Raw genomic sequence first — 13,480 nt, forward strand, 5'->3', positions numbered from 1 at the left:
CTCGGGCCGGAAGGAATTGGAACCCCCAGGCCGGGTCAGAGCCGCCTCGGGCTGGAAGGAATTGGAACCCCCAGGCCGGGTCAGAGCCGCCTCGGGCCGGAAGGAATTGGAACCCCCAGGCCGGGTCAGAGCCGCCTCGGGCTGGAAGGAATTGGAACCCCCAGGCCGGGTCAGAGCCGCCTCGGGCCGGAAGGAATTGGAACCCCCAGGCCGGGTCAGAGCCGCCTCGGGCTGGAAGGAATTGGAACCCCCAGGCCGGGTCAGAGCCGCCTCGGGCTGGAAGGAATTGGAACCCCCAGGCCGGGTCAGAGCCGCCTCAGCCTCAAGGGCAAAAGCGCCTCCTGGTGTCCGTATGAAAATGGGATCGACTTGAGGGAGCTGCGGTCCCTGGCAGCTCTGCTCGCCGGCTGCCTCCCAAGAAAATCTAATTCCTACGGATTTGGGGAATCCCGGGATTCCGTGAAAACCCTGGCTGCTGTTTCAGTTGCGAGTGAGCCCGTCTGGCCCTGCCTCAGGATTGCCGCCATTACCACAGCCTCATCAGCTGTGGTGAAATGTTACAGTCCCGGCTCCAGAGTGGAAATTTCCTCGTGAAGTGTGGAGAAAAAAAATTTACAATTGAGTTTATAGCTCGGAAAGTGGTAAAACTACCCTTGAAGAAGTCATTAAATGTGAATTGACTCAATGAGTTCTGCCTGAATCATCAGCAAGTGTTGCACACGCACAATGTGTGTGTGAGGGGGAAGGCAGGAGCCCCGGCTGGGGACTGTTCCTGAAATCACACTGACTTTGTAGTGTTTGTTATTTTCTATTATTTGTATTTGTCTCTGAAACGTGGCTGGAAGCTGATAAAAATGCTTTGGCTAGACACAAGGGGTGCAAAGGACCAATAATATCCCACGCAGACTCTTCGGATGTGTCCCACACCAGCATTCCTCATCCACTGCCTCTGTCTCTTCCACTGAAGCTGTGACAGCACGACCAGGTATGTGCTACGTTTTTAAAAGATATTTTCTTTTTAGAGCTTTTAATTATAGATGGACAAAACCGAGAAAAAATGCAATTATAAAAATGCATGAACTATAAAATTCTGTTGGAATTTCTCTGACCTGTAATAATTCTAATGTTTTTGTGTGATTTGTATGATGACTATTTTGCAGGGGGGGAAAAAAGTTTATATGAAAGTGTTCTGTTATTATAAATGTCTCCCACTCAGTATGGGAGGGTTTGAGGGGGGCTGAAGCTGATGGTAACTTGCAGCCATCAGATCCTCTCAGCAACTATTCCTCTAAGTTTTTTCTAATTCATGAAATGTGAACTTCATGTCCTGGGTAGCTAGAAAATGTCTCAGGCTTTAATTGCCAAATTATCTCCCAGTCCTAAATCTCCAACAAGCAGCCAGTGTAGACTACAGTTTAAAAGAACCTGACTAAGAAATAACATTCTCCTTTTGAAAATATCGAGATTTTTTTTCCCCCTAGAATGGGTGTTAATCTTTATAGCAATTGTTTCCAGATAATATTTATATTTTGAGAAGGGAAGATTTTAAATTAAGCCTTATTTTGTAAATTCTTGCTCAGCCCTTAGCGTGTCACTATTTTGCAAACAGTGGTCCCTTGCTGAGAGCAGTGGTTATGAGCCACCATCTCTCATGGCAAGGCTGGGAATCACAGGATGGAAAAATACGTAATTCACTTATGAAAATGATTGGTATTTAGGTATAGTTCTGAGAACATGATAAGAAGGTGGAAAAAAGGAGAAATCATTTTCCTCTAAAGAAATCGGGCTTACAGAGTGAAATCTTAGCCTTTGGGAATTAATGTTATATACAGTGGTACCAGCAAATAGTTGTTAAAAAGAGGTGAACACAGGTAAGTAGCTTTATTTAAAATGAACTGGAAAGCTGTCAAAGAATCCAAGTATCAAGGAGGACTTTGAAAAGGAGGAAGGCACCTAATTTGTGACTCTGCACATCTTTCAGGTGAGAAATCCAGTGTTTTCATGTCCTCAGGAACACCTTTGTGTGCTTTTCAATACAGTTGAAAGGAAAATAACCAACAAAAATATTCTTTTTTTTTTTTTGCTGCTGCGTTTCTTGACTTTGTGTTCTATATCTTTATAAAGGAGCTGTTTAGAGGTATTCAGCTGAGCTTTGTTCTGTTTGTCTGCAAAACTCTAAAATGTGTGAAGTAGCAGAGGTGAGATTTCTGAGTTACAGAACTCCAGTTTCACTTGTTGATACAGAGAACTTTGTGGCATTTCTTAAAATGAAAGAAAAGGAAAAATTAGGGATGTAGTTGTGGATCCTGTTAACGGAGCCATCGGATACAGCCAGATTTAGAACTCTGGGTACAGGAGCCAGGAGCCCCCAGTGTCCTGAGCTCTGGCATTCCTCAGAACCTGGGCTGGCAGTGAGCTGTGAGAGAGAAGAGAGACAAAAAGATGAGGGGGAGGGAGGAGTTCCTAAGTGGCTTTGTAAGGTGGTTCCCGGGCCCCTGGAGGAGGTGGGAAGGTGTTTCCAAAGCCGAGGGAGGACGGAGAGCCCTGGGCAGGTGCACTGAGCTGGCACAGCAGAGGAAGGGAAGAATATTCCTGGTTATGATGGAAATGCATTGATGGGCTCTGCCCTGTCACACACGTGTAAGGGCTGCTGCTTCCAACCACCCCAGCCATGCTTTTCCATTCTGATTAACCCAGGCCTTGAGCCAGCTGAGGGTGCCTTGGAAAGCTCCCTGGAGCTGCTCTGGGACAAAGCAGATCACAAAGTGTTCCTCAGTTCCGACCCTCCCGCTGAGCCCCGTGTGTCTGAGGGCAGCAGGAGGGAGCTCCGTGAGCCTCTCCCGCCATCGCCGCGAGCGAGTTTGTCGCCTGTCCCTGGCAGGGCTGTCACTGTGTCCTGCAGTGCTGTACCTGCTCCTGTTCTGAGGCCTGGAGAGGAAAGTGAGGTGCAGGAGAGAGCCAGCTGGCGAGGGCTGATGTTCACCAGATGTTCGCTGTGCCTCTCTCTGGAGTGTAAAGCTGGGAGAGCGCAGTCACGCTGCTGTCAGGCTGCCATTTTGGATTCAGTCAGCTTGTGTCAAAGGTTTCCTGCTGCTCCACACCTCATCTTCAGCTGTTCCCCACCCCTTCCCTGGAGTCAGCTCTCGGATCTGTCAGTGGAACTGCGTTTGGAGTCTCTCCGCAGGCCAGTTGTGCTGAACTGAGCTGTGTTGGATAACCCCCATTATTAAAGTGTTTTAGCTGCTGGAGTGATTTAACCAGAACTGGGTTGGAAGCAGTTACACAGACATTGTTTGTTCTCAGTCCACATCCTTTTTGTCTTTGTTTGTTGGGGCAGAGGTGGGGGCAAGCTCTCCCCTCCTAACTGAGACAGGAGCTGTGGAAGGTGAGATGGCACTGAACATGGGAAGGAAATAAAGTGCTTGTGTCACATGGGAGACTTTCATCCAGGCTGGAAGATAAATATAAAACAAAACCTAATTAAGTAGGTGCAGGCACTTGGAAGCATATCAGCATTTTCATGTTTACTTAGATTCATGCCTAATTAATTTAGTTGCTGTAAACTTCTCTCAAGGGAATAAATTACTGAAAAAATCCCTTCCCAAATACTGTATTTAGTGAGGTAAAGCAGCAGATTTTAAAATAACTGCAGTATTCCAGGAAAAAAAGGGCACATTCTCATGTAAAGGATCATACCACTTTTTTTCCCAACAGGAAAGTGGTTTCATAATGGGAGAAAGGGAGCAGACCTCCCGTGTAAGTTTCTGTGCTTTGGTGGGTACAAGAACTGTTCATTGGGCTGACAGCAGTGGCAGGACCAAGGAAAAGGGAACTGTTTGTGGGAGAGCCGAGCTTCTTTGTACTTCCGTGTATTGAATTTCGTGGCTGTGTCCGAGTTGCACGAGCAGATGTTTTTTAGAAAGCTGAACGAACAGCCCTGACAGTGCCTGAACACCTGGGATGGGGAGCAGAAGGGTGGTCATCTGTTGGAGCCTTCAGTTGCATTTTTCCTATGATTGGCTGTCTAATTGCTTGTCCAGAGCTGTTGCTGTTGCTAATCCTGTTACACATGTAATTAATTATACTTTGTAAATAAACAACCTTTTTAGGTTGTTTGTCCTTTTTTCTTCATTTGTGGAATGTCAAACTATGATGCTGGTGAAGTATTGCTGTTTTTATTTACGGACTGCATTATGGCTCCATTCTGGATGTGTCCATGGAAGGACATATGATAGCTGCTTATTTCTCCGGTTAAATAAGGAAATAACGAATATGAATTGCAGCTACGTTCAGCATGGTAGGCAGGGCAGGAGAACCTCAGGAGTACCTCCTGGCTGGCTACCCGTAAGTTTTATTCTGTTTTTAAATTAAGAAGTGGGACCCCACTGACATGCCACATTATGTTCAACTTCCTGAAAGCTGAATTTGGAGAGGGAAATAGGGCTTACTAGTTTTGTGAGACACTTGGCAAACTTCTGGGAATGGGTGACATTTTCGTGTTCGCTGTGAGAGAGCTCTGTGATGCGAGGGGCCCAAAGAAGAGCTTTGCAAACGTGCCTTTGCGTGGTGCCCTGGTGGTGTTCACAGCCTCAGTAACACTGAGACCACGAGACAGGGCAGCTGCAGGTGGCCTGACCCCCAGGAGCACAGCCTTGTGCTCCTGGAGCCAGGGCTGCTCGGGGCTGTGTCTGAGCTGGTGTTTTTCCTCTTCTCGAGTTGTCTTCTCTCATCCATGTTTAAAGCTGTTTGTGCTTTCATTTTTGCTCAGCTCCAGGATCCCTTTGGCCATGCCCTTTCCCCCTTCCTAGCCATGCCAGAATGTGGACATCACTCACTGCTCATTCCTCCCACGTTTCCTCCTAGTTCCTCTTTTGTCAGGGACCTGTGGAGCTGCTGCAAATCCCACCTTTCCTTCCCTTTGTCTAGGATATGTCATCCTGTAGCCAGCACTTTTGACTCCAGTGTGACAGCAAAGAGAGACAGAGCAAGCTGCTGCTCTGTTACTCAAGCTGCACAGTAAAATCACAGGCACATAAAAGGGAAGAGCATCACTAACCATTTTTGCAAGTCTGTGCAATATTAATGCATCTGAAAAGAACTGCAATTTTGTTTGGAAGACCACTTCAAATGTTGACCCAGTTTTTCTGGAATCTACTGAACTTTGGGGGAGAAACTCACAGGGTTTACAGATTCTGGTTTTGTCTTTAAAATCCTGTCACATTCAATCTCTGCTATAGTCACTGGTGATTCAAAGTGAAAAGCAAAGACTGGGGAGGGAACATCATCGTAATTAAGAAATATTTACAGCTCCTGAAAATTCAGATAAAGGAAAAAAATGAAGTCAGAAGCAAAACCACAAGACTAACTCTTTAAAATATGATATCTATATCAAAATATTCTGACCTATTAGTTAATTACTATAGCCACACTTTGAGAAAGACCTGACTAAATTACAGGGGAAATGACTCCTTTAACTTGTATTGCTCTGGACTAAGGCTTATATTTGTATCTAATTTTAACAATTATGAAATAAGGAAGTTTGCTCTTCAGAAAACTTTCAAATAAAATTTGAAGAGTGAACCTGCACGTCAGCAGACAACAAAAAAAAAAAAAAAAAAAGCAGGCTGTGAATTCAACAGAAGGAAATATGTGAGCAAGAAGATGGGTTCAGGCTACAAGATCACTGGTGATGACCAGAATTAGATTGTTTGGGAAGAGCTACAGAAATCCTGCAGTAGGCAATTACAGATTCACCTTTCAAGAGGATGAATTTCTTTCAAACCCTTGTTACCTAGAAACTCCAGTTCTGTAGTATGAGGTTTTATATTCTTTCTAAAGCTGTTTAATGATAGTCAAGAGTTAACACTGGAGGCTCTTATTATCTGTAGATAGATCCCATTCATCCTTGCAGCCTGCTAAACCATTAGCTTCAGTAATACACTGCAGTAGTTAGATGAAAACTGCCTTGAGAATAGAAGCAAAAAGGATAACCTTTGGGAAGTTAAAGAGCTTGGGATTGATTTTGGTATGTACTTAACTCACAGTGACACTGGCAAATAACATTTCATTAGAGAAAATATAACTAGGTCTGAGCACACCAAAAAAGCTCACCACCCTTGCAGTGATTCCTATGGACTTTAGATCAGGAATTAAAAGAGGAAACAACAGAATAAGATGGCTAAAAAAAGATTCTGGCTTTCCAAACTCTGAAATAGCTTCCAGATAGCTGGTGAGATGATAAGAAAGGTGCTGGATGGTTGCTTCAGTGGTGTGGAAAAGATGGAGGGCTGGGGATTAGGTGCCCAAATCCAGGCACCAGGGAAGATGCTCTGCAGTCCATCAGTGGGCTGCTGCCAGGAGATGATGGACTATGGATACCCTCAGGGGCTGTGCCACTCGGAGCTGGTGGCCGCCTCCTGCCCTGGTGGAGCCAAAAGAAATGAACCCAGTTAGTCTCCTCTGAATATCAGGTTAATGGCCAGTATTAGGTTGTACTAAAGAAGCATTTTCACTGCAATAACTGCCTGGGATTCCCGTAGGAATCATACAGTCAGTGAATACTCTGCAGAAATTTCTGCACTTGATTATTTCAAGGTGTTTACACAGTCAGCTGAAAAATCAAAATACAGCAAGTTGATTCTGTATTGAATTGTTTACATGAAACTGTTTGGTGATGGTAGCTAATCCCCATGACTCAAGGTGAATCTCAGTGCATTGCTTCGTTTCTGCTGTTTTCATGAAACACTGCTCTGCTTCCAATCTGAAGTGTGGCATGAGCTTATCTTCTTTCCATCAGATTTTCTTTGGGATGCAGCTGCTTCCTTATGCCATTCACCACTGAGCTAGATGTATTATTTTTCCCCTCTCTCTTCTTTTTTTTTTTTTCCTAGATTAATTAATATGGTCCACCTGGTCTATCAGAAATGACCTTTGCAATATACATGAATCACCTTTTAAGCTTATGTTATGTGGCAGCTTAAGGCATGGTACAGTAGCACCTTGTGTTAAAATAGGGCTGGCACTTGTTAGTGTATTAATCTGCTGGGTTAACAGAATAAATCGGAAGAGATTTGATAAGATAAAACCTTCTTCTTTCATCCCGTTTCCAGCTGTAGGATTTCAAAATGCTTTTGGCTATAGCTGCTTTCGTACCGGCTCTCCAGGCCTCCTCATTCCAGGCTCTTAGGTGGGGAAGCCAAATAAGTGGAGAGGTGAATTGACTGAAACCATTGAAAAATCTCTGTCAAAAACTTAGGGCAGATTTTTGCGATTTTACCAGTGAAAAGTTTCATCTCACTTAAAGGCAGCTGTGTGAGGGCTGGCAAGGGGGGGCAGAGAGACAGGACAGGTGTGTAGAGGTGATTTGTAGGTGTGTGGGTGTTTGATTGCTGAAAAGCCTCAGTTCTGGAACCCGAGACTTGTGGAGACACATTTGTGTACCTAAAGCTCATAATAGTTCCAAAAGTCTTTACATGAATTAAAAAAGAAGCTACAGCTTTAGGAGACTGGGGTGGTTTATAGAGTTGCAGCTTCCAGAGGTTTAAGTGGAGAATATGGGGAGGATTTGGAGGACTGGGGAGGTCAGCCATGACCTTAAGTACGTTGTTCCTTTGAAGAGGTAGTCCCCACTTTGTGTCTGCTTAACACAATTCCCACTGGGAAGATGGACGTTTTGCCTACGCCAAAGCAGCTTTTTCAAAGGCAGATACCTTGGGTTGTCTTTCATTATTTTTATTTTATAATTAATCACTAACTGATGCCCTTTATGAAATAAAAATCAGGCCCAGCAGCTGGGTTATTTGCCTTTGAAAAGCTGTTACTATGCACACAGCACACCTTGCTTCTTGTCATTGATAATATCACAAAGACATCAGGAGGGAAAATGCTACACTGACATCATGTCATGTCCAGTGCAAGTGAAAGTGCCATAAACATTGGAAAAACATGAATAGGAAGAGCTTCATTGACAAATGCTTCCTCTGAGCCTTCAGGAAGGGTGATATTTGATACACGGTTAGTATGTGTGGAGAGATGTTCAGGAATCTTTCTCTGGACCTGTCCAGCTATTTTTTAAATTTCTCTTTGCAATTCACCCATTTGCCTCAACGTTTTCCCTGCTTTTCTTCCTCAAAAAGCAATGGAAAGAGAGGTAGAAAGAATGCATTGGTGAATGCAGTTCTGCAGCAGGGTCTGAGCCTCCAGCAGCAGCTGTCCCAGTGGTGTCAGTGCCCGCTTTGGCGCAGCGAAGGTGTCTGAAACCAGACAGCGCGAGAGCAATTGTAAATTCTGCCTCAGTAAACTGTGTGTTTGCAGGGTACCTGCGTCCTCCTTGCTTGCCTGATCCGTGGTGCATTTGAACTTCTCAGCTGTTCCCTTTGAGTGTGTGTGACACAGACGAGTGTTTGTGATGGACAGAGAGGCAGAGAAAACTCAATATATTAGTAACAGTACATCTTCACACACAGAGCCCTAGAAGTGTGTAATCTATTTTTAAGTTAGCCTAGTCTACCTCTCTGAATATTTCTTACATTGTTAAATAAGTTTAAAGTCTGATTGAGGATCTCCAGATCCAAATCTGGGTTTCTGAACCATCCAGCTGCATCTACAACCCTGTGGTGAGAGCAGCCTGTCATCAAATGCCACATCTTTTCAAGGCAGCTCACATATTTCCAATGCTCTCCTTAGTAATTAAATGACTTTATCACTATTCTAACAAACATCACTCACATTGTTAATGACAGGATTAGGCCAGTGTTTCAGCTATGAGCTTAGCAGGCCCTGCTAGTGTATTTTGGATTCTCAATTTTGAATTTTTTTCCTCTTTCTTTTTAATTGAAGCCTAAGTTGAATATAGAACATAGAATATTCAGGTTTTACACAGTTGCTTAGCATTTGAATATTTCTTTGTCTTCGCTGAAGTGGCCTTTTCACATCTGTGCTTGACACATTCAGTACAAACGTCATTAACAGATTAAAAAGATGGATGAAGAGATGTAGAACATTACTGTGGTGGTGGAAGCTTGACAGCTCTCAACTTTGCCTGTGTGCATTACCTCATCCTCTCTGTTATTTATTCATCTGAAACACTTTTGCAAATGAAGCAGATGAAGGGGAACGTAAGGTAAAATAAGCGTGTTTAGGGCAACTGGAGATCAGAATGAGAGAAAACACCAGCAGGAGCAGAGCACCTGGGTATTGGTGGCTGCTGCCATACCTGAAGTGTTCCCCTTAAAAACATGACTCAAGTTTTTCAAGAGTTACCAGCATCTCTAGCCCCAAAGCATCTTTATTCTTCTGAATGTGCACGTAACAAATATTTTATAGTTTAAACTCTTGAACCTTCAAGCGATTAAAGCAGGCAAAAGGAGGAGAAAAAGGTTAAGAAAGCGAGCAAAGAAGCGTCCATCGAAAGAGAAGGAAAGGTGCATCCAATCCATCCATTCATTGCACCAACCCCACATGAAGAGAGCAGAAACATCCTCCGGTTGAGGGTGCTTGTGCTGTGTCCTGGTACCAGCATGACTGGGGACAGATGGTGACAAGGCGTTCTTGTGTATCTTTTCAGGCTGAGTTAAACCCCAAAATGCAGCTATCAGAGTTTCAGACTTTCTCATCTCCTTGTTGTTTGAAGTGTACTGGATTTCACGTGGCTTAGCTCAAGGCAGTGGAATTGTTTGGGGTATCTGCGTTTTTCAGCTGCTGCTGGGAGCTGAGCTGATGCATTGCCACTGCTGTTAGATGTTGCATGAAGGGTGGGGAGTTGACCTCTATGTGCAAAGCTTTATGCTGTAGAGGGTTCTTACCACTATTATTTGTTCTCCTTGCTCAATTTTATCCCTGCTACATGGTAGTAAATGGCCTGGGAAACCTGGGTAGAGTTGTATTAATCATAACAATCGAGGGTTCTGGCTTGAAAAATCAACATGAAGTCCATCAAGCTGGATTTCTTTTTAAATGGCTGGTTAACTAAGCCAATTAAGGGCTCCTCTACTTATTATTTTGCTGGTTCATTTATTTGGGCAGCAGGATTTCAGGCCCTCTATGTCATACAAGCGGTGAGTTTGATTTGGTCTCATCTTTTCTGTCCCCTCCTATCACATTAGGACCCAGTTGCTCTTCACAGTTCAGTGTTGTCCCAGAATTCATTTGCAAGCTGGGAGATAGTCACTAACTACTGACTTTCTGGTTTGATTATTGATTGGTTAAATCAACCTGAGTATTGCACAGTCACAAAACCCAGAGCACAAATCAGCTTCTTTTAATGCTTGGGGGTTTTCTTACAGCAAATCAAGCAAGCCTTTGCTGAGACATTGCTGACTGCAGGTAATAATGACATTGTTTGAACTCAAAAATTTGCAGTTAGAGCTCTCTGTCGGGATGTGGGTGCACAGTTGTCTCTTTTGTCCTCAGCATGTTGGTCTTAACACCTTTGGAGATGGGAATCCCTGTCAGAAATAAGTGGATAGGTTTTCAAAGGGTTGTTTGGCTCTGTTTTCAGTGAGTCCAGCCCAGGTTATATAAAATCACCTGGTTATATAAAATAAGTGAATATTTATTAGGATAGTGGGAATGAATGCCTGCAGTCAAAGAGATCTGCTGAGACAAGGGAAAGATCTGGATTCCAGTTGCCACTTCAATTAATAGTTAACTGTATTGTAAAGTAGAAAATACTGATGCATTTCTTTCAGCTGAGTTATTAGAGACCATGTTAGTGCTATGCTGTGCCTCCCTCTCATCACTGAGTATGTTAAGGGAGTGTTTATTTGCAGTGGTTGCTCACCAGGAGCCGCCTTGGCTGTCTGTACACTTGATTTACACATCAGTAGCTATGTCTAGCTGGCAAAGGTTGTTTCTGGAAACTGGGGACTCGTGGGACAAGGCAGTTTTTAAAAGTCTGATCAAGTGAATTATGTGCTGACATTCACTGTGTCCTCCTTGGAGGCCAGCAACTCACTGGACTTGATGAATTTTGAGTAAGTATATCTTTTTCAACTCTTCAGAATGGAGTTGTTTCTGCATTTCAGTTCTAGAGATGCCAGAATTCCTCAGGCAGTTCTATAAAGGAAAAATATATTTTGTCATAAGCTTAATTTTTTTTGCTGTATGGCCAACTCACATCTCTTTAACTGCTTTTTGAAGTATGGACAGAAATTCAGATATTCAAAGCATGCATCACGATTGCTGCTGTCTTGGGATGCATGAAGACTGCTTGTGCCGTTCTACCACATTTCTGTAACTCACATGTTTGTATGAAATTTCAGATGAGACATTTAAAAAAAAACCTTTCTATCTCTGTAGCCTTTTTAAAAATATGTAATAAATATATCTGGAGAGCTGTGTTCTGTTCAGCTGAAGGCTTACATTACTTCAGTGGCCATAATTTAGTTTCTAAATAGCCTGAAGATTTTCCAGCATGGCCCTGAAGTAGCCATTTCATAGTGCAAAAAGGCTTTTCCTGTCCTTTCATGTTATGATGAGATTGATGTGGTTTTAGCTTGTGTTTCTCTTTCTGATTCTCTTTCTAATTGGAATTGCCACAAAGGGCTCGAGACTTCCAGGATACCTAAATTATTGGTTAATAATTGCGGAGTCTTCGTTTTGTGGGCTTTTCACTTTCAACACTGTATGTCAGTTTTTTTAGCTACAGACCTAAAATGATGGTGGTTTAGAGATTTATTTGTCAGAATGTAAAGGAAATGGGTTAAGTGATGCTAAAGGTGTGGCTTGTAGCAGCAGAACTGGAAATGGCACCAGTACAAACTGAACAGCCAGGATGCAGTGCCATGAGTATGTATTTTTCATGCCTCTTGATCATCTTCAAGCCAATGTAAGTGTCCCCCAGAATTGTTTGCTTTGTGGTTTCAGGAGCTATTTAAGTTTGAGATAAGAACAATTTAATGGTGTAGGGTGTAATGGCGGGGAATTAGCAGACTCCCCTAGTGCTCCAGAACAGATTCAGGCAACACTGTTAATATTCGTACCTTTCAAAGAGTGTCACTCATCCTTCATCAGCAATTCCAGCATGCAAGTTAGCTGCCACTTCAGTAATTGTATTAGCTTTGTTATTTGTCTGGACATTAACCCAATTCATAGTTAGTTTGCTAGCAGGAGTAGGTTAGGGACTGCCCTTTGTAAGGTGCACTCACAATGAAACATGAGAGATGCTGTTTCCTTTTGTTTATTAACTCCTTACTGTGCACTTCTAGAGGCAATTTTTATTCCCTCCCAAGCCCTCCAATGCACAGAGGTAAATAGTTAAGGACATGACATATTTTTAAGCTGCCCATGCAATGTTCAGTAATGCTAGCTGAAGCTAGACCCAATTCTGAAACTTCTTTAACATGAGCTTAAAAATTCAGAATTGCTTGCCTCACTTTTCAGTTTCTCCACCTTGAAGGTGAGGGGTAATGAAATGCCCTCACTTACCCATCTCTCAAGGGCTTGGGAAGATGTGTTAGGTGCTATGCATAGGGCAATTTGAAGATGAAATGCACTAAAGACATGCTAATTGCTATTGATTGAAGTCAATACAGGGATGAAACTGTAGTAAATAAAGGAGAGATGTCTCAGATATTTGATATATACACTCTGTGTAAAGTTTAATATCCTTTGAGTGCTCCAGAAATCAGATCTCAGTAGTTCAAAAAGTTCCAGCTCTTCGTTTCATTTTTATCTCCACTCACTAGGAAGTGACAACAAACTGAAGTATTATTCCAATAATCTTCTTGTTTGTTGTTTAGAAAAGGGTGTCTGGCTAAATGTTCATTACCATTTTTTTTCACGTCCCAATATAGATCATGACTTCATGGATGCACTAAATAAAATGACCGATTTCAGACTTTTTGAAGGCTATTCAAAAGGCCCTCACATATGTTGGAAAATTGTATAAACTCTGTATACAACAAAAGCAAATCTCCTCTTTTTGTTTTCATTTGAAGGAAAATGGCAAAATAATAAGTTGTGACTAGTGGCATTTCCCTGTGCTACCATCTATTTGTAATGCACTGAAAGGCTGCATTGGCCATATCCATTCCTCTTTCCTCATGGGTCAGTTATGCTGTTTGCATTCAAATCAGTCCCTTAATCAAGCCTGTTGATAATTGCAGCAGTGCAAGGGAGATATTTATCATCACAGTGTAATGAAGGGCTTTGTTCCAGTGCAGCCAAGTCTAATGTTGCACTGCCCCAGTGGACCATTTGTGCACATGTGTGCAGTTTATTTCCCTCATCAGCACTTCCAGGCACAGGCATGCTTGGGTCCCAGGGATGGGGTTGGATGGGCAGCATTACAGCCTTAAGTATGGTATGCTTGGTTTTGTTTGTGAGCTGTCCCTTGTTTAATATGCTATGAAATGCTAACTAAAAGTTGCTTATAACTGTCCTTGACCAAAAAAAATGTATGGCCCTGGCCAAGTTCATGATCTGCACCTGTACTTTGGATTCTGTGAGCTGAGGCAGATGGAGCCATAAAGCCAACACA

This window comes from Corvus moneduloides, chromosome 5 (genome assembly GCF_009650955.1).
Source record: "Corvus moneduloides isolate bCorMon1 chromosome 5, bCorMon1.pri, whole genome shotgun sequence".
Classification (NCBI taxonomy): Eukaryota; Metazoa; Chordata; class Aves; order Passeriformes; family Corvidae; genus Corvus; species Corvus moneduloides.